The 20,319-nt window shown below is 54.6% G+C and overlaps 1 long non-coding RNA gene and 10 other non-coding genes across 12 annotated transcripts in view; all 11 read right to left on the reverse strand.

Moving 5' to 3' along the window:
- The window catches only part of LOC143267110 (uncharacterized), a 41,932-nt gene that overhangs the window by 21,343 nt on the left and 270 nt on the right, over nt 1-20,319 (reverse strand). For both annotated transcript variants that reach the window (XR_013042036.1, XR_013042035.1), the window contains exons 2-4: nt 18,359-18,502; nt 14,179-14,322; nt 1,642-1,785 (exon numbers count right to left, since the gene is read on the reverse strand). This is a non-coding gene — a long non-coding RNA (uncharacterized LOC143267110). The remainder of the gene's footprint in view (nt 1-1,641; nt 1,786-14,178; nt 14,323-18,358; nt 18,503-20,319) is intronic.
- Nucleotides 1,290-1,383, reverse strand: LOC143271463 (small nucleolar RNA SNORD116). Its single transcript, XR_013048684.1, has one exon. It is a non-coding gene; the product is annotated as a small nucleolar RNA SNORD116 (small nucleolar RNA).
- LOC143271464 (small nucleolar RNA SNORD116) lies at nt 3,381-3,474 on the reverse strand. Its single transcript, XR_013048685.1, has one exon. It is a non-coding gene; the product is annotated as a small nucleolar RNA SNORD116 (small nucleolar RNA).
- Nucleotides 5,471-5,564, reverse strand: LOC143271465 (small nucleolar RNA SNORD116). The gene has a single exon (XR_013048686.1). It is a non-coding gene; the product is annotated as a small nucleolar RNA SNORD116 (small nucleolar RNA).
- LOC143271466 (small nucleolar RNA SNORD116) lies at nt 7,560-7,653 on the reverse strand. Its single transcript, XR_013048687.1, has one exon. It is a non-coding gene; the product is annotated as a small nucleolar RNA SNORD116 (small nucleolar RNA).
- On the reverse strand, nt 9,650-9,742 carry LOC143271571 (small nucleolar RNA SNORD116). Its single transcript, XR_013048792.1, has one exon. It is a non-coding gene; the product is annotated as a small nucleolar RNA SNORD116 (small nucleolar RNA).
- LOC143271467 (small nucleolar RNA SNORD116) lies at nt 11,737-11,830 on the reverse strand. The gene has a single exon (XR_013048688.1). It is a non-coding gene; the product is annotated as a small nucleolar RNA SNORD116 (small nucleolar RNA).
- LOC143271468 (small nucleolar RNA SNORD116) lies at nt 13,827-13,920 on the reverse strand. The gene has a single exon (XR_013048689.1). It is a non-coding gene; the product is annotated as a small nucleolar RNA SNORD116 (small nucleolar RNA).
- LOC143271548 (small nucleolar RNA SNORD116) lies at nt 15,917-16,010 on the reverse strand. Its single transcript, XR_013048769.1, has one exon. It is a non-coding gene; the product is annotated as a small nucleolar RNA SNORD116 (small nucleolar RNA).
- On the reverse strand, nt 18,007-18,100 carry LOC143271469 (small nucleolar RNA SNORD116). The gene has a single exon (XR_013048690.1). It is a non-coding gene; the product is annotated as a small nucleolar RNA SNORD116 (small nucleolar RNA).
- LOC143271470 (small nucleolar RNA SNORD116) lies at nt 20,098-20,191 on the reverse strand. The gene has a single exon (XR_013048691.1). It is a non-coding gene; the product is annotated as a small nucleolar RNA SNORD116 (small nucleolar RNA).

Consider the following 20,319-nt stretch of genomic DNA (forward strand, 5'->3'; position numbering starts at 1 on the left):
AGGCAAGCAGACTCTTCCCGAAAAAAGAAAAAAAAAAAAACCAGGGCCAACTCTTAGCACCTCAATCCTCTAACACTGTGCACTGGGGTCATTAAACAGGGCAAGCTCTACTTGCTGTCTCAAGTTCAAGCTGCTGAGGACGCAGCTCTGGCCATGCTCACTAGCCAACCCAAGCCTCCCGACTCCCATCAAATCATCTCTGACAACCAGGTCGGCAACGCTAACCCCGAAATCTGCATCTTTCTCCTGCTAGAAATGCTGAGATCCCGAGGTCAAACCGCCTAAAGTCTCCTCTGAGGACTTCACCACATGCAGTGGCAGGCACTCTGGCTCAACCAGATCTCCTTTCTCACTCTCTTTCTGCCTCCTTCTGTCTCTTTTTTTGTCTCTTTCTCTTTCTCCTGATTTCTCTCTCTGTCTCTGCCCCTGACTCTGAATTGATGCCACCCTCTGTCAGTCTGTCTTCATGGGACAGACCGTGTTCAAGAGCGCTGCCATTTTTGAATGCAAGCGAGAACACTGCATCAACACACCGTAACTTATGTGGGACGCCAAAGGCTAGCCAGAGAGCCTGGCACCTCCCAAGACAAGTTGCAACACACAAGGTCTCCAGTGACCAGAAATGCATGCACCCTTGCAAGCCAAGTCTCTTGGGCACCCTCCACTGCCCATGAGCAGAGCTCTCAAGGCAGTCTTGATCTACAGCCTGGGACCCAGAGTGCAATTCCTACAAGGAAGGGATCCCTAGCCGGCCTCCAAACAGGCCTTCCTGGAAGAATCACACCCTGCTGAAGACCACTCCGCAAAATAGGTGTCTTTCCTAGCTTTGAGATAGGCTTGAGCCAAGACGGGTGCTCCACTACCATGGGTGGAAGAAAAGCACTCTCACACCTGTCTCCTCCACCAGGAGGCCAGCAGTCTGACCTTAGCGCTCCCCGGTCAAGCTAGTCCACCAAAGGTCTCCAGTGTGCAGATTTCTACACAGGTCAGCACGCCTGTTTCAGGTGGGTGTCCCAAGCTAGCATATTTCTAGAGTGCCTACAAGAGAGCCCAAGGTCCAGGGTCCCATGTCTAGCTGTCAGTCTGGCTTGGGAGAGTGGGGATGGCTGCTTGCTTGCCAGCACGCCCCAAATATTCTCTTTTCCCCATGCCCCTGATGGCTAGCAGAGTGGGGGAAAGATCAAGCCCATGGCAAGAGAGTCTGGCTACTGCTGGAGGGGGGCAGGAGCAGCGGAGTGGTTCTCAGGCCTGTGTCTGACTCCCAGAGGACTTGGGTGAGCCAAGGTGCCGGACCTCAGTTTCGATGAGAGCGGCGGTACTGAGTTTTCACTCATTTTGTTCAGCTTTTCCAAGGAATGTTTGACTGGAAATCATCATCGATCCAAGCACGCTGGAGTGCCCCGGTACAGGGATTTTCAGGACACTCAGGACAGGGTGGGTGTTGGGGAGTGCGAGAAATACCAAGACATGCCCCGTCTTTGTGCAGGTGGCAACGGGTCTCTGCATGGAAATGGGAAGCAACTTGAGGACCTAAGTCTGCTCCAGGTGCAGACAGGCCCGGGAAGCAGGGATGGTAAGTCCTCGCAGCACCACCAAGACCCCAGGATCCTGAGCACCTGGGACAAGGCATGGGAGGCTTACCTTGGTCCTCAGGCCTTCTCCTGCAGGTCACCAACACCAAGCAACTTCACTCGAGGCTCACTGTTTCAGGTGCCATGAGTCCTGGGCAAAGGAAGCTGGGCCACTCTCTCCGCACTATGGCCATGCAGGCCACGCAATGCCACACTGTGAAGACATCAAAGCACATGCCAACATTACAGTGGGAAGCGGGCAACTGGCTCTGGGATGGATGGGTGGGCCTGGCTCTTCTCAATGGGCAGATCAGGTCACATCTGCCCTCTCACCACTCCTGCTCTGCCCTCACCCTCCAGCAAGCCAGGCCACATCTGTGCCAGGTTTCCACCAGGGTCTCAGAGCTTGTCCTTGCCCTGGGTCCCTCCTTCCCTCCGTGCCCTTTCAGATCACCTTGGACCCTCTCTGCAATCAAACCACCAGTGTCGGCCTGACCTACACATCATGGAGCTGCAATGCAGGCAAGCAGACTCTTCCCGAAAAAAGAAAAAAAAAAAAACCAGGGCCAACTCTTAGCACCTCAATCCTCTAACACTGTGCACTGGGGTCATTAAACAGGGCAAGCTCTACTTGCTGTCTCAAGTTCAAGCTGCTGAGGACGCAGCTCTGGCCATGCTCACTAGCCAACCCAAGCCTCCCGACTCCCATCAAATCATCTCTGACAACCAGGTCGGCAACGCTAACCCCGAAATCTGCATCTTTCTCCTGCTAGAAATGCTGAGATCCCGAGGTCAAACCGCCTAAAGTCTCCTCTGAGGACTTCACCACAGGCAGTGGCAGGCACTCTGGCTCAACCAGATCTCCTTTCTCACTCTCTTTCTGCCTCCTTCTGTCTCTTTTTTTGTCTCTTTCTCTTTCTCCTGATTTCTCTCTCTGTCTCTGCCCCTGACTCTGAATTGATGCCACCCTCTGTCAGTCTGTCTTCATGGGACAGACCGTGTTCAAGAGCGCTGCCATTTTTGAATGCAAGCGAGAACACTGCATCAACACACCGTAACTTATGTGGGACGCCAAAGGCTAGCCAGAGAGCCTGGCACCTCCCAAGACAAGTTGCAACACACAAGGTCTCCAGTGACCAGAAATGCATGCACCCTTGCAAGCCAATTCGCTTTGGCACCCTCCACTGCCCATGAGCAGAGCTCTCAAGGCAGTCTTGATCTACAGCCTGGGACCCAGAGTGCAATTCCTACAAGGAAGGGATCCCTAGCCGGCCTCCAAACAGGCCTTCCTGGAAGAATCACACCCTGCTGAAGACCACTCCGCAAAATAGGTGTCTTTCCTAGCTTTGAGATAGGCTTGAGCCAAGACGGGTGCTCCACTATCATGGGTGGAAGAAAAGCACTCTCACACCTGTCTCCTCCACCAGGAGGCCAGCAGTCTGACCTTAGCGCTCCCCGGTCAAGCTAGTCCACCAAAGGTCTCCAGTGTGCAGATTTCTACACAGGTCAGCACGCCTGTTTCAGGTGGGTGTCCCAAGCTAGCATATTTCTAGAGTGCCTTCAAGAGAGCCCAAGGTCCAGGGTCCCATGTCTAGCTGTCAGTCTGGCTTGGGAGAGTGGGGATGGCTGCTTGCTTGCCAGCACGCCCCAAATATTCTCTTTTCCCCATGCCCCTGATGGCTAGCAGAGTGGGGGAAAGATCAAGCCCATGGCAAGAGAGTCTGGCTACTGCTGGAGGGGGGCAGGAGCAGCGGAGTGGTTCTCAGGCCTGTGTCTGACTCCCAGAGGACTTGGGTGAGCCAAGGTGCCGGACCTCAGTTTCGATGAGAGCGGCGGTACTGAGTTTTCACTCATTTTGTTCAGCTTTTCCAAGGAATGTTTGACTGGAAATCATCATCGATCCAAGCACGCTGGAGTGCCCCGGTACAGGGATTTTCAGGGCACTCAGGACAGGGTGGGTGTTGGGGAGTGCGAGAAATACCAAGACATGCCCCGTCTTTGTGCAGGTGGCAACGGGTCTCTGCATGGAAATGGGAAGCAACTTGAGGACCTAAGTCTGCTCCAGGTGCAGACAGGCCCGGGAAGCAGGGATGGTAAGTCCTCGCAGCACCACCAAGACCCCAGGATCCTGAGCACCTGGGACAAGGCATGGGAGGCTTACCTTGGGCCTCAGGCCTTCTCCTGCAGGTCACCAACACCAAGCAACTTCACTCGAGGCTCACTGTTTCAGGTGCCATGAGTCCTGGGCAAAGGAAGCTGGGCCACTCTCTCCGCACTATGGCCTTGCAGGCCACGCAATGCCACACTGTGAAGACATCAAAGCACATGCCAACATTACAGTGGGAAGCGGGCAACTGGCTCTGGGATGGATGGGTGGGCCTGGCTCGTCTCAATGGGCAGATCAGATCACATCTGCCCTCTCACCACTCCTGCTCTGCCCTCACCCTCCAGCATGCCAGGCCACATCGGTGCCAGGTTTCCACCAGGGTCTCAGAGCTTGTCCTTGCCCTGGGTCCCTCCTTCCCTCAGTGCCCTTTCAGATCACCTTGGACCCTCTCTGCAATCAAACCACCAGTGTCGGCCTGACCTACACATCATGGAGCTGCAATGCAGGCAAGCAGACTCTTCCCGAAAAAAGAAAAAAAAAAAACCAGGGCCAACTCTTAGCACCTCAATCATCTAACACTGTGCACTGGGGTCATTAAACAGGGCAAGCTCTACTTGCTGTCTCAAGTTCAAGCTGCTGAGGACGCAGCTCTGGCCATGCTCACTAGCCAACCCAAGCCTCCCGACTCCCATCAAATCATCTCTGACAACCAGGTGGGCAACGCTATCCCCGAAATCTGCATCTTTCTCCTGCTAGAAATGCTGAGATCCCGAGGTCAAACCGCCTAAAGTCTCCTCTGAGGACTTCACCACAGGCAATGGCAGGCACTCTGGCTCAACCAGATATCCTTTCTCACTCTCTTTCTGCCTCCTTCTGTCTCTTTTTTTGTCTCTTTCTCTTTCTCCTGATTTCTCTCTCTGTCTCTGACCCTGTCTCTGGATTGATGCCACCCTCTGTCAGTCTGTCTTCATGGGACAGACCGTGTTCAAGAGCGCTGCCATTTTTGAATGCAAGCGAGAACACTGCATCAACACACCGTAACTTATGTGGGACGCCAAAGGCTAGCCAGAGAGCCTGGCACCTCCCAAGACAAGTTGCAACACACAAGGTCTCCAGTGACCAGAAATGCATGCACCCTTGCAAGCCAAGTCTCTTGGGCACCCTCCACTGCCCATGAGCAGAGCTCTCAAGGCAGTCTTGATCTACAGCCTGGGACCCAGAGTGCAATTCCTACAAGGAAGGGATCCCTAGCCGGCCTCCAAACAGGCCTTCCTGGAAGAATCACACCCTGCTGAAGACCACTCCGCAAAATAGGTGTCTTTCCTAGCTTTGAGATAGGCTTGAGCCAAGACGGGTGCTCCACTACCATGGGTGGAAGAAAAGCACTCTCACACCTGTCTCCTCCACCAGGAGGCCAGCAGTCTGACCTTAGCGCTCCCCGGTCAAGCTAGTCCACCAAAGGTCTCCAGTGTGCAGATTTCTACACAGGTCAGCACGCCTGTATCAGGTGGGTGTCCCAAGCTAGCATATTTCTAGAGTGCCTACAAGAGAGCCCAAGGTCCAGGGTCCCATGTCTAGCTGTCAGTCTGGCTTGGGAGAGTGGGGATGGCTGCTTGCTTGCCAGCACGCCCCAAATATTCTCTTTTCCCCATGCCCCTGATGGCTAGCAGAGTGGGGGAAAGATCAAGCCCATGGCAAGAGAGTCTGGCTACTGCTGGAGGGGGGCAGGAGCAGCGGAGTGGTTCTCAGGCCTGTGTCTGACTCCCAGAGGACTTGGGTGAGCCAAGGTGCCGGACCTCAGTTTCGATGAGAGCGGCGGTACTGAGTTTTCACTCATTTTGTTCAGCTTTTCCAAGGAATGTTTGACTGGAAATCATCATCGATCCAAGCACGCTGGAGTGCCCCGGTACAGGGATTTTCAGGGCACTCAGGACAGGGTGGGTGTTGGGGAGTGCGAGAAATACCAAGACATGCCCCGTCTTTGTGCAGGTGGCAACGGGTCTCTGCATGGAAATGGGAAGCAACTTGAGGACCTAAGTCTGCTCCAGGTGCAGACAGGCCCGGGAAGCAGGGATGGTAAGTCCTCGCAGCACCACCAAGACCCCAGGATCCTGAGCAACTGGGACAAGGCATGGGAGGCTTACCTTGGGCCTCAGGACTTCTCCTGCAGGTCACCAACACCAAGCAACTTCACTCGAGGCTCACTGTTTCAGGTGCCATGAGTCCTGGGCAAAGGAAGCTGGGCCACTCTCTCCTCACTATGGCCTTGCAGGCCACGCAATGCCACACTGTGAAGACATCAAAGCACATGCCAACATTACAGTGGGAAGCGGGCAACTGGCTCTGGGATGGATGGGTGGGCCTGGCTCGTCTCAATGGGCAGATCAGATCACATCTGCCCTCTCACCACTCCTGCTCTGCCCTCACCCTCGAGCATGCCAGGCCACATCGGTGCCAGGTTTCCACCAGGGTCTCAGAGCTTGTCCTTGCCCTGGGTCCCTCCTTCCCTCCGTGCCCTTTCAGATCACCTTGGACCCTCTCTGCAATCAAACCACCAGTGTCGGCCTGACCTACACATCATGGAGCTGCAATGCAGGCAAGCAGACTCTTCCCGAAAAAAGAAAAAAAAAACCCAGGGCCAACTCTTAGCACCTCAATCCTCTAACACTGTGCACTGGGGTCATTAAACAGGGCAAGCTCTACTTGCAGTCTCAAGTTCAAGCTGCTGAGGACGCAGCTCTGGCCATGCTCACTAGCCAACCCAAGCCTCCCGACTCCCATCAAATCATCTCTGACAACCAGGTCGGCAACGCTAACCCCGAAATCTGCATCTTTCTCCTGCTAGAAATGCTGAGATCCCGACGTCAAACCGCCTAAAGTCTCCTCTGAGGACTTCACCACAGGCAGTGGCAGGCACTCTGGCTCAACCAGATCTCCTTTCTCACTCTCTTTCTGCCTCCTTCTGTCTCTTTTTTTGTCTCTTTCTCTTTCTCCTGATTTCTCTCTCTGTCTCTGACCATGTCTCTGAATTGATGCCACCCTCTGTCAGTCTGTCTTCATGGGACAGACCGTGTTCAAGAGCGCTGCCATTTTTGACTGCAAGGGAGAACACTGCATCAACACACCGTAACTTATGTGGGACGCCAAAGGCTAGCCAGAGAGCCTGGCACCTCCCAAGACAAGTTGCAACACACAAGGTCTCCAGTGACCAGAAATGCATGCACCCTTGCAAGCCAAGTCTCTTGGGCACCCTCCACTGCCCATGAGCAGAGCTCTCAAGGCAGTCTTGATCTACAGCCTGGGACCCAGAGTGCAATTCCTACAAGGAAGGGATCCCTAGCCGGCCTCCAAACAGGCCTTCCTGGAAGAATCACACCCTGCTGAAGACCACTCCGCAAAATAGGTGTCTTTCCTAGCTTTGAGATAGGCTTGAGCCAAGACGGGTGCTCCACTACCATGGGTGGAAGAAAAGCACTCTCACACCTGTCTCCTCCACCAGGAGGCCAGCAGTCTGACCTTAGTGCTCCCCGGTCAAGCTAGTCCACCAAAGGTCTCCAGTGTGCAGATTTCTACACAGGTCAGCACGCCTGTTTCAGGTGGGTGTCCCAAGCTAGCATATTTCTAGAGTGCCTACAAGAGAGCCTAAGGTCCAGGGTCCCATGTCTAGCTGTCAGTCTGGCTTGGGAGAGTGGGGATGGCTGCTTGCTTGCCAGCACGCCCCAAATATTCTCTTTTCCCCATGCCCCTGATGGCTAGCAGAGTGGGGGAAAGATCAAGCCCATGGCAAGAGAGTCTGGCTACTGCTGGAGGGGGGCAGGAGCAGCGGAGTGGTTCTCAGGCCTGTGTCTGACTCCCAGAGGACTTGGGTGAGCCAAGGTGCCGGACCTCAGTTTCGATGAGAGCGGCGGTACTGAGTTTTCACTCATTTTGTTCAGCTTTTCCAAGGAATGTTTGACTGGAAATCATCATCGATCCAAGCACGCTGGAGTGCCCCGGTACAGGGATTTTCAGGGCACTCAGGACAGGGTGGGTGTTGGGGAGTGCGAGAAATACCAAGACATGCCCCGTCTTTGTGCAGGTGGCAACGGGTCTCTGCATGGAAATGGGAAGCAACTTGAGGACCTAAGTCTGCTCCAGGTGCAGACAGGCCCGGGAAGCAGGGATGGTAAGTCCTCGCAGCACCACCAAGACCCCAGGATCCTGAGCACCTGGGACAAGGCATGGGAGGCTTACCTTGGGCCTCAGGCCTTCTCCTGCAGGTCACCAACACCAAGCAACTTCACTCGAGGCTCACTGTTTCAGGTGCCATGAGTCCTGGGCAAAGGAAGCTGGGCCACTCTCTCCGCACTATGGCCTTGCAGGCCACGCAATGCCACACTGTGAAGACATCAAAGCACATGCCAACATTACAGTGGGAAGCGGGCAACTGGCTCTGGGATGGATGGGTGGGCCTGGCTCGTCTCAATGGGCAGATCAGATCACATCTGCCCTCTCACCACTCCTGCTCTGCCCTCACCCTCCAGCATGCCAGGCCACATCGGTGCCAGGTTTCCACCAGGGTCTCAGAGCTTGTCCTTGCCCTGGGTCCCTCCTTCCCTCAGTGCCCTTTCAGATCACCTTGGACCCTCTCTGCAATCAAACCACCAGTGTCGGCCTGACCTACACATCATGGAGCTGCAATGCAGGCAAGCAGACTCTTCCCGAAAAAAGAAAAAAAAAAAACCAGGGCCAACTCTTAGCACCTCAATCCTCTAACACTGTGCACTGGGGTCATTAAACAGGGCAAGCTCTACTTGCTGTCTCAAGTTCAAGCTGCTGAGGACGCAGCTCTGGCCATGCTCACTAGCCAACCCAACCCTCCCGACTCCCATCAAATCATCTCTGACAACCAGGTCGGCAACGCTAACCCCGAAATCTGCATCTTTCTCCTGCTAGAAATGCTGAGATCCCGAGGTCAAACCGCCTAAAGTCTCCTCTGAGGACTTCACCACAGGCAATGGCAGGCACTCTGGCTCAACCAGATCTCCTTTCTCACTCTCTTTCTGCCTCCTTCTGTCTCTTTTTTTGTCTCTTTCTCTTTCTCCTGATTTCTCTCTCTGTCTCTGACCCTGTCTCTGGATTGATGCCACCCTCTGTCAGTCTGTCTTCATGGGACAGACCGTGTTCAAGAGCGCTGCCATTTTTGAATGCAAGCGAGAACACTGCATCAACACACCGTAACTTATGTGGGACGCCAAAGGCTAGCCAGAGAGCCTGGCACCTCCCAAGACAAGTTGCAACACACAAGGTCTCCAGTGACCAGAAATGCATGCACCCTTGCAAGCCAAGTCTCTTGGGCACCCTCCACTGCCTATGAGCAGAGCTCTCAAGGCAGTCTTGATCTACAGCCTGGGACCCAGAGTGCAATTCCTACAAGGAAGGGATCCCTAGCCGGCCTCCAAACAGGCCTTCCTGGAAGAATCACACCCTGCTGAAGACCACTCCGCAAAATAGGTGTCTTTCCTAGCTTTGAGATAGGCTTGAGCCAAGACGGGTGCTCCACTACCATGGGTGGAAGAAAAGCACTCTCACACCTGTCTCCTCCACCAGGAGGCCAGCAGTCTGACCTTAGCGCTCCCCGGTCAAGCTAGTCCACCAAAGGTCTCCAGTGTGCAGATTTCTACACAGGTCAGCACGCCTGTTTCAGGTGGGTGTCCCAAGCTAGCATATTTCTAGAGTGCCTACAAGAGAGCCCAAGGTCCAGGGTCCCATGTCTAGCTGTCAGTCTGGCTTGGGAGAGTGGGGATGGCTGCTTGCTTGCCAGCACGCCCCAAATATTCTCTTTTCCCCATGCCCCTGATGGCTAGCAGAGTGGGGGAAAGATCAAGCCCATGGCAAGAGAGTCTGGCTACTGCTGGAGGGGGGCAGGAGCAGCGGAGTGGTTCTCAGGCCTGTGTCTGACTCCCAGAGGACTTGGGTGAGCCAAGGTGCCGGACTCAGTTTCGATGAGAGTGGCGGTACTGAGTTTTCACTCATTTTGTTCAGCTTTTCCAAGGAATGTTTGACTGGAAATCATCATCGATCCAAGCACGCTGGAGTGCCCTGGTACAGGGATTTTCAGGGCACTCAGGACAGGGTGGGTGTTGGGGAGTGCGAGAAATACCAAGACATGCCCCGTCTTTGTGCAGGTGGCAACGGGTCTCTGCATGGAAATGGGAAGCAACTTGAGGACCTAAGTCTGCTCCAGGTGCAGACAGGCCCGGGAAGCAGGGATGGTAAGTCCTCGCAGCACCACCAAGACCCCAGGATCCTGAGCACCTGGGACAAGGCATGGGAGGCTTACCTTGGGCCTCAGGCCTTCTCCTGCAGGTCACCAACACCAAGCAACTTCACTCGAGGCTCACTGTTTCAGGTGCCATGAGTCCTGGGCAAAGGAAGCTGGGCCACTCTCTCCGCACTATGGCCTTGCAGGCCACGCAATGCCACACTGTGAAGACATCAAAGCACATGCCAACATTACAGTGGGAAGCGGGCAACTGGCTCTGGGATGGATGGGTGGGCCTGGCTCGTCTCAATGGGCAGATCAGATCACATCTGCCCTCTCACCACTCCTGCTCTGCCCTCACCCTCCAGCATGCCAGGCCACATCGGTGCCAGGTTTCCACCAGGGTCTCAGAGCTTGTCCTTGCCCTGGGTCCCTCCTTCCCTCAGTGCCCTTTCAGATCACCTTGGACCCTCTCTGCAATCAAACCACCAGTGTCGGCCTGACCTACACATCATGGAGCTGCAATGCAGGCAAGCAGACTCTTCCCGAAAAAAGAAAAAAAAAACCAGGGCCAACTCTTAGCACCTCAATCATCTAACACTGTGCACTGGGGTCATTAAACAGGGCAAGCTCTACTTGCTGTCTCAAGTTCAAGCTGCTGAGGACGCAGCTCTGGCCATGCTCACTAGCCAACCCAAGCCTCCCGACTCCCATCAAATCATCTCTGACAACCAGGTGGGCAACGCTATCCCCGAAATCTGCATCTTTCTCCTGCTAGAAATGCTGAGATCCCGAGGTCAAACCGCCTAAAGTCTCCTCTGAGGACTTCACCACAGGCAATGGCAGGCACTCTGGCTCAACCAGATCTCCTTTCTCACTCTCTTTCTGCCTCCTTCTGTCTCTTTTTTTGTCTCTTTCTCTTTCTCCTGATTTCTCTCTCTGTCTCTGACCCTGTCTCTGGATTGATGCCACCCTCTGTCAGTCTGTCTTCATGGGACAGACCGTGTTCAAGAGCGCTGCCATTTTTGAATGCAAGCGAGAACACTGCATCAACACACCGTAACTTATGTGGGACGCCAAAGGCTAGCCAGAGAGCCTGGCACCTCCCAAGACAAGTTGCAACACACAAGGTCTCCAGTGACCAGAAATGCATGCACCCTTGCAAGCCAATTCGCTTTGGCACCCTCCACTGCCCATGAGCAGAGCTCTCAAGGCAGTCTTGATCTACAGCCTGGGACCCAGAGTGCAATTCCTACAAGGAAGGGATCCCTAGCCGGCCTCCAAACAGGCCTTCCTGGAAGAATCACACCCTGCTGAAGACCACTCCGCAAAATAGGTGTCTTTCCTAGCTTTGAGATAGGCTTGAGCCAAGACGGGTGCTCCACTACCATGGGTGGAAGAAAAGCACTCTCACACCTGTCTCCTCCACCAGGAGGCCAGCAGTCTGACCTTAGCGCTCCCCGGTCAAGCTAGTCCACCAAAGGTCTCCAGTGTGCAGATTTCTACACAGGTCAGCACGCCTGTTTCAGGTGGGTGTCCCAAGCTAGCATATTTCTAGAGTGCCTACAAGAGAGCCTAAGGTCCAGGGTCCCATGTCTAGCTGTTAGTCTGGCTTGGGAGAGTGGGGATGGCTGCTTGCTTGCCAGCACGCCCCAAATATTCTCTTTTCCCCATGCCCCTGATGGCTAGCAGAGTGGGGGAAAGATCAAGCCCATGGCAAGAGAGTCTGGCTACTGCTGGAGGGGGGCAGGAGCAGCGGAGTGGTTCTCAGGCCTGTGTCTGACTCCCAGAGGACTTGGGTGAGCCAAGGTGCCGGACCTCAGTTTCGATGAGAGCGGCGGTACTGAGTTTTCACTCATTTTGTTCAGCTTTTCCAAGGAATGTTTGACTGGAAATCATCATCGATCCAAGCACGCTGGAGTGCCCTGGTACAGGGATTTTCGGGACACTCAGGACAGGGTGGGTGTTGGGGAGTGCGAGAAATACCAAGACATGCCCCGTCTTTGTGCAGGTGGCAACGGGTCTCTGCATGGAAATGGGAAGCAACTTGAGGACCTAAGTCTGCTCCAGGTGCAGACAGGCCCGGGAAGCAGGGATGGTAAGTCCTCGCAGCACCACCAAGACCCCAGGATCCTGAGCACCTGGGACAAGGCATGGGAGGCTTACCTTGGGCCTCAGGCCTTCTCCTGCAGGTCACCAACACCAAGCAACTTCACTTGAGGCTCACTGTTTCAGGTGCCATGAGTCCTGGGCAAAGGAAGCTGGTCCACTCTCTCCGCACTATGGCCTTGCAGGCCACGCAATGCCACACTGTGAAGACATCAAAGCACATGCCAACATTACAGTGGGAAGCGGGCAACTGGCTCTGGGATGGATGGGTGGGCCTGGCTCGTCTCAATGGGCAGATCAGATCACATCTGCCCTCTCACCACTCCTGCTCTGCCCTCACCCTCCAGCATGCCAGGCCACATCGGTGCCAGGTTTCCACCAGGGTCTCAGAGCTTGTCCTTGCCCTGGGTTCCTCCTTCCCTCAGTGCCCTTTCAGATCACCTTGGACCCTCTCTGCAATCAAACCACCAGTGTCGGCCTGACCTACACATCATGGAGCTGCAATGCAGGCAAGCAGACTCTTCCCGAAAAAAGAAAAAAAAAAAACCAGGGCCAACTCTTAGCACCTCAATCCTCTAACACTGTGCACTGGGGTCATTAAACAGGGCAAGCTCTACTTGCAGTCTCAAGTTCAAGCTGCTGAGGACGCAGCTCTGGCCATGCTCACTAGCCAACCCAACCCTCCCGAATCCCATCAAATCATCTCTGACAACCAGGTCAGCAACGCTAACCCCGAAATCTGCATCTTTCTCCTGCTAGAAATGCTGAGATCCCGAGGTCAAACCGCCTAAAGTCTCCTCTGAGGACTTCACCACAGGCAATGGCAGGCACTCTGGCTCAACCAGATCTCCTTTCTCACTCTCTTTCTGCCTCCTTCTGTCTCTTTTTTTGTCTCTTTCTCTTTCTCCTGATTTCTCTCTCTGTCTCTGACCCTGTCTCTGGATTGATGCCACCCTCTGTCAGTCTGTCTTCATGGGACAGACCGTGTTCAAGAGCGCTGCCATTTTTGAATGCAAGCGAGAACACTGCATCAACACACCGTAACTTATGTGGGACGCCAAAGGCTAGCCAGAGAGCCTGGCACCTCCCAAGACAAGTTGCAACACACAAGGTCTCCAGTGACCAGAAATGCATGCACCCTTGCAAGCCAAGTCTCTTGGGCACCCTCCACTGCCCATGAGCAGAGCTCTCAAGGCAGTCTTGATCTACAGCCTGGGACCCAGAGTGCAATTCCTACAAGGAAGGGATCCCTAGCCGGCCTCCAAACAGGCCTTCCTGGAAGAATCACACCCTGCTGAAGACCACTCCGCAAAATAGGTGTCTTTCCTAGCTTTGAGATAGGCTTGAGCCAAGACGGGTGCTCCACTACCATGGGTGGAAGAAAAGCACTCTCACACCTGTCTCCTCCACCAGGAGGCCAGCAGTCTGACCTTAGCGCTCCCCGGTCAAGCTAGTCCACCAAAGGTCTCCAGTGTGCAGATTTCTACACAGGTCAGCACGCCTGTTTCAGGTGGGTGTCCCAAGCTAGCATATTTCTAGAGTGCCTACAAGAGAGCCCAAGGTCCAGGGTCCCATGTCTAGCTGTCAGTCTGGCTTGGGAGAGTGGGGATGGCTGCTTGCTTGCCAGCACGCCCCAAATATTCTCTTTTCCCCATGCCCCTGATGGCTAGCAGAGTGGGGGAAAGATCAAGCCCATGGCAAGAGAGTCTGGCTACTGCTGGAGGGGGGCAGGAGCAGCGGAGTGGTTCTCAGGCCTGTGTCTGACTCCCAGAGGACTTGGGTGAGCCAAGGTGCCGGACCTCAGTTTCGATGAGAGCGGCGGTACTGAGTTTTCACTCATTTTGTTCAGCTTTTCCAAGGAATGTTTGACTGGAAATCATCATCGATCCAAGCACGCTGGAGTGCCCCGGTACAGGGATTTTCAGGACACTCAGGACAGGGTGGGTGTTGGGGAGTGCGAGAAATACCAAGACATGCCCCGTCTTTGTGCAGGTGGCAACGGGTCTCTGCATGGAAATGGGAAGCAACTTGAGGACCTAAGTCTGCTCCAGGTGCAGACAGGCCCGGGAAGCAGGGATGGTAAGTCCTCGCAGCACCACCAAGACCCCAGGATCCTGAGCACCTGGGACAAGGCATGGGAGGCTTACCTTGGTCCTCAGGCCTTCTCCTGCAGGTCACCAACACCAAGCAACTTCACTCGAGGCTCACTGTTTCAGGTGCCATGAGTCCTGGGCAAAGGAAGCTGGGCCACTCTCTCCGCACTATGGCCATGCAGGCCACGCAATGCCACACTGTGAAGACATCAAAGCACATGCCAACATTACAGTGGGAAGCGGGCAACTGGCTCTGGGATGGATGGGTGGGCCTGGCTCTTCTCAATGGGCAGATCAGGTCACATCTGCCCTCTCACCACTCCTGCTCTGCCCTCACCCTCCAGCAAGCCAGGCCACATCTGTGCCAGGTTTCCACCAGGGTCTCAGAGCTTGTCCTTGCCCTGGGTCCCTCCTTCCCTCCGTGCCCTTTCAGATCACCTTGGACCCTCTCTGCAATCAAACCACCAGTGTCGGCCTGACCTACACATCATGGAGCTGCAATGCAGGCAAGCAGACTCTTCCCGAAAAAAGAAAAAAAAAAAACCAGGGCCAACTCTTAGCACCTCAATCCTCTAACACTGTGCACTGGGGTCATTAAACAGGGCAAGCTCTACTTGCTGTCTCAAGTTCAAGCTGCTGAGGACGCAGCTCTGGCCATGCTCACTAGCCAACCCAAGCCTCCCGACTCCCATCAAATCATCTCTGACAACCAGGTCGGCAACGCTAACCCCGAAATCTGCATCTTTCTCCTGCTAGAAATGCTGAGATCCCGAGGTCAAACCGCCTAAAGTCTCCTCTGAGGACTTCACCACAGGCAGTGGCAGGCACTCTGGCTCAACCAGATCTCCTTTCTCACTCTCTTTCTGCCTCCTTCTGTCTCTTTTTTTGTCTCTTTCTCTTTCTCCTGATTTCTCTCTCTGTCTCTGCCCCTGACTCTGAATTGATGCCACCCTCTGTCAGTCTGTCTTCATGGGACAGACCGTGTTCAAGAGCGCTGCCATTTTTGAATGCAAGCGAGAACACTGCATCAACACACCGTAACTTATGTGGGACGCCAAAGGCTAGCCAGAGAGCCTGGCACCTCCCAAGACAAGTTGCAACACACAAGGTCTCCAGTGACCAGAAATGCATGCACCCTTGCAAGCCAATTCGCTTTGGCACCCTCCACTGCCCATGAGCAGAGCTCTCAAGGCAGTCTTGATCTACAGCCTGGGACCCAGAGTGCAATTCCTACAAGGAAGGGATCCCTAGCCGGCCTCCAAACAGGCCTTCCTGGAAGAATCACACCCTGCTGAAGACCACTCCGCAAAATAGGTGTCTTTCCTAGCTTTGAGATAGGCTTGAGCCAAGACGGGTGCTCCACTACCATGGGTGGAAGAAAAGCACTCTCACACCTGTCTCCTCCACCAGGAGGCCAGCAGTCTGACCTTAGCGCTCCCCGGTCAAGCTAGTCCACCAAAGGTCTCCAGTGTGCAGATTTCTACACAGGTCAGCACGCCTGTTTCAGGTGGGTGTCCCAAGCTAGCATATTTCTAGAGTGCCTACAAGAGAGCCCAAGGTCCAGGGTCCCATGTCTAGCTGTCAGTCTGGCTTGGGAGAGTGGGGATGGCTGCTTGCTTGCCAGCACGCCCCAAATATTCTCTTTTCCCCATGCCCCTGATGGCTAGCAGAGTGGGGGAAAGATCAAGCCCATGGCAAGAGAGTCTGGCTACTGCTGGAGGGGGGCAGGAGCAGCGGAGTGGTTCTCAGGCCTGTGTCTGACTCCCAGAGGACTTGGGTGAGCCAAGGTGCCGGACCTCAGTTTCGATGAGAGCGGCGGTACTGAGTTTTCACTCATTTTGTTCAGCTTTTCCAACGAATGTTTGACTGGAAATCATCATCGATCCAAGCACGCTGGAGTGCCCCGGTACAGGGATTTTCAGGGCACTCAGGACAGGGTGGGTGTTGGGGAGTGCGAGAAATACCAAGACATGCCCCGTCTTTGTGCAGGTGGCAACGGGTCTCTGCATGGAAATGGGAAGCAACTTGAGGACCTAAGTCTGCTCCAGGTGCAGACAGGCCCGGGAAGCAGGGATGGTAAGTCCTCGCAGCACCACCAAGACCCCAGGATCCTGAGCACCTGGGACAAGGCATGGGAGGCTTACCTTGGGCCTCAGGCCTTCTCCTGCAGGTCACCAACACCAAGCAACTTCACTCGAGGCTCACTGTTTCAGGTGCCATGAGTCCTGGGCAAAGGAAGCTGGTCCACTCTCTCCGCACTATGGCCTTGCAGGCCACGCAATGCCACACTGTGAAGACATCAAAGCACATGCCAACATTACAGTGGGAAGCGGGCAACTGGCTCTGGGATGGATGGGTGGGCCTGGCTCGTCTCAATGGGCAGATCAGATCACATCTGCCCTCTCACCACTCCTGCTCTGCCCTCACCCTCCAGCATGCCAGGCCACATCGGTGCCAGGTTTCCACCAGGGTCTCAGAGCTTGTCCTTGCCCTGGGTCCCTCCTTCCCTCAGTGCCCTTTCAGATCACCTTGGACCCTCTCTGCAATCAAACCACCAGTGTCGGCCTGACCTACACATCATGGAGCTGCAATGCAGGCAAGCAGACTCTTCCCGAAAAAAGAAAAAAAAAAAACCAGGGCCAACTCTTAGCACCTCAATCATCTAACACTGTGCACTGGGGTCATTAAACAGGGCAAGCTCTACTTGCTGTCTCAAGTTCAAGCTGCTGAGGACGCAGCTCTGGCCATGCTCACTAGCCAACCCAAGCCTCCCGACTCCCATCAAATCATCTCTGACAACCAGGTGGGCAACGCTATCCCCGAAATCTGCATCTTTCTCCTGCTAGAAATGCTGAGATCCCGAGGTCAAACCGCCTAAAGTCTCCTCTGAGGACTTCACCACAGGCAATGGCAGGCACTCTGGCTCAACCAGATATCCTTTCTCACTCTCTTTCTGCCTCCTTCTGTCTCTTTTTTTGTCTCTTTCTCTTTCTCCTGATTTCTCTCTCTGTCTCTGACCCTGTCTCTGGATTGATGCCACCCTCTGTCAGTCTGTCTTCATGGGACAGACCGTGTTCAAGAGCGCTGCCATTTTTGAATGCAAGCGAGAACACTGCATCAACACACCGTAACTTATGTGGGACGCCAAAGGCTAGCCAGAGAGCCTGGCACCTCCCAAGACAAGTTGCAACACACAAGGTCTCCAGTGACCAGAAATGCATGCACCCTTGCAAGCCAAGTCTCTTGGGCACCCTCCACTGCCCATGAGCAGAGCTCTCAAGGCAGTCTTGATCTACAGCCTGGGACCCAGAGTGCAATTCCTACAAGGAAGGGATCCCTAGCCGGCCTCCAAACAGGCCTTCCTGGAAGAATCACACCCTGCTGAAGACCACTCCGCAAAATAGGTGTCTTTCCTAGCTTTGAGATAGGCTTGAGCCAAGACGGGTGCTCCACTACCATGGGTGGAAGAAAAGCACTCTCACACCTGTCTCCTCCACCAGGAGGCCAGCAGTCTGACCTTAGCGCTCCCCGGTCAAGCTAGTCCACCAAAGGTCTCCAGTGTGCAGATTTCTACACAGGTCAGCACGCCTGTTTCAGGTGGGTGTCCCAAGCTAGCATATTTCTAGAGTGCCTACAAGAGAGCCCAAGGTCCAGGGTCCCATGTCTAGCTGTCAGTCTGGCTTGGGAGAGTGGGGATGGCTGCTTGCTTGCCAGCACGCCCCAAATATTCTCTTTTCCCCATGCCCCTGATGGCTAGCAGAGTGGGGGAAAGATCAAGCCCATGGCAAGAGAGTCTGGCTACTGCTGGAGGGGGGCAGGAGCAGCGGAGTGGTTCTCAGGCCTGTGTCTGACTCCCAGAGGACTTGGGTGAGCCAAGGTGCCGGACCTCAGTTTCGATGAGAGCGGCGGTACTGAGTTTTCACTCATTTTGTTCAGCTTTTCCAAGGAATGTTTGACTGGAAATCATCATCGATCCAAGCACGCTGGAGTGCCCCGGTACAGGGATTTTCAGGACACTCAGGACAGGGTGGGTGTTGGGGAGTGCGAGAAATACCAAGACATGCCCCGTCTTTGTGCAGGTGGCAACGGGTCTCTGCATGGAAATGGGAAGCAACTTGAGGACCTAAGTCTGCTCCAGGTGCAGACAGGCCCGGGAAGCAGGGATGGTAAGTCCTCGCAGCACCACCAAGACCCCAGGATCCTGAGCACCTGGGACAAGGCATGGGAGGCTTACCTTGGTCCTCAGGCCTTCTCCTGCAGGTCACCAACACCAAGCAACTTCACTCGAGGCTCACTGTTTCAGGTGCCATGAGTCCTGGGCAAAGGAAGCTGGGCCACTCTCTCCGCACTATGGCCATGCAGGCCACGCAATGCCACACTGTGAAGACATCAAAGCACATGCCAACATTACAGTGGGAAGCGGGCAACTGGCTCTGGGATGGATGGGTGGGCCTGGCTCTTCTCAATGGGCAGATCAGGTCACATCTGCCCTCTCACCACTCCTGCTCTGCCCTCACCCTCCAGCAAGCCAGGCCACATCTGTGCCAGGTTTCCACCAGGGTCTCAGAGCTTGTCCTTGCCCTGGGTCCCTCCTTCCCTCCGTGCCCTTTCAGATCACCTTGGACCCTCTCTGCAATCAAACCACCAGTGTCGGCCTGACCTACACATCATGGAGCTGCAATGCAGGCAAGCAGACTCTTCCCGAAAAAAGAAAAAAAAAAAAACCAGGGCCAACTCTTAGCACCTCAATCCTCTAACACTGTGCACTGGGGTCATTAAACAGGGCAAGCTCTACTTGCTGTCTCAAGTTCAAGCTGCTGAGGACGCAGCTCTGGCCATGCTCACTAGCCAACCCAAGCCTCCCGACTCCCATCAAATCATCTCTGACAACCAGGTCGGCAACGCTAACCCCGAAATCTGCATCTTTCTCCTGCTAGAAATGCTGAGATCCCGAGGTCAAACCGCCTAAAGTCTCCTCTGAGGACTTCACCACATGCAGTGGCAGGCACTCTGGCTCAACCAGATCTCCTTTCTCACTCTCTTTCTGCCTCCTTCTGTCTCTTTTTTTGTCTCTTTCTCTTTCTCCTGATTTCTCTCTCTGTCTCTGCCCCTGACTCTGAATTGATGCCACCCTCTGTCAGTCTGTCTTCATGGGACAGACCGTGTTCAAGAGCGCTGCCATTTTTGAATGCAAGCGAGAACACTGCATCAACACACCGTAACTTATGTGGGACGCCAAAGGCTAGCCAGAGAGCCTGGCACCTCCCAAGACAAGTTGCAACACACAAGGTCTCCAGTGACCAGAAATGCATGCACCCTTGCAAGCCAAGTCTCTTGGGCACCCTCCACTGCCCATGAGCAGAGCTCTCAAGGCAGTCTTGATCTACAGCCTGGGACCCAGAGTGCAATTCCTACAAGGAAGGGATCCCTAGCCGGCCTCCAAACAGGCCTTCCTGGAAGAATCACACCCTGCTGAAGACCACTCCGCAAAATAGGTGTCTTTCCTAGCTTTGAGATAGGCTTGAGCCAAGACGGGTGCTCCACTACCATGGGTGGAAGAAAAGCACTCTCACACCTGTCTCCTCCACCAGGAGGCCAGCAGTCTGACCTTAGCGCTCCCCGGTCAAGCTAGTCCACCAAAGGTCTCCAGTGTGCAGATTTCTACACAGGTCAGCACGCCTGTTTCAGGTGGGTGTCCCAAGCTAGCATATTTCTAGAGTGCCTACAAGAGAGCCCAAGGTCCAGGGTCCCATGTCTAGCTGTCAGTCTGGCTTGGGAGAGTGGGGATGGCTGCTTGCTTGCCAGCACGCCCCAAATATTCTCTTTTCCCCATGCCCCTGATGGCTAGCAGAGTGGGGGAAAGATCAAGCCCATGGCAAGAGAGTCTGGCTACTGCTGGAGGGGGGCAGGAGCAGCGGAGTGGTTCTCAGGCCTGTGTCTGACTCCCAGAGGACTTGGGTGAGCCAAGGTGCCGGACCTCAGTTTCGATGAGAGCGGCGGTACTGAGTTTTCACTCATTTTGTTCAGCTTTTCCAAGGAATGTTTGACTGGAAATCATCATCGATCCAAGCACGCTGGAGTGCCCCGGTACAGGGATTTTCAGGACACTCAGGACAGGGTGGGTGTTGGGGAGTGCGAGAAATACCAAGACATGCCCCGTCTTTGTGCAGGTGGCAACGGGTCTCTGCATGGAAA

The sequence above is a fragment of the Peromyscus maniculatus genome, chromosome 1 (assembly GCF_049852395.1).
Source record: "Peromyscus maniculatus bairdii isolate BWxNUB_F1_BW_parent chromosome 1, HU_Pman_BW_mat_3.1, whole genome shotgun sequence".
NCBI lineage: Eukaryota > Metazoa > Chordata > Mammalia > Rodentia > Cricetidae > Peromyscus > Peromyscus maniculatus.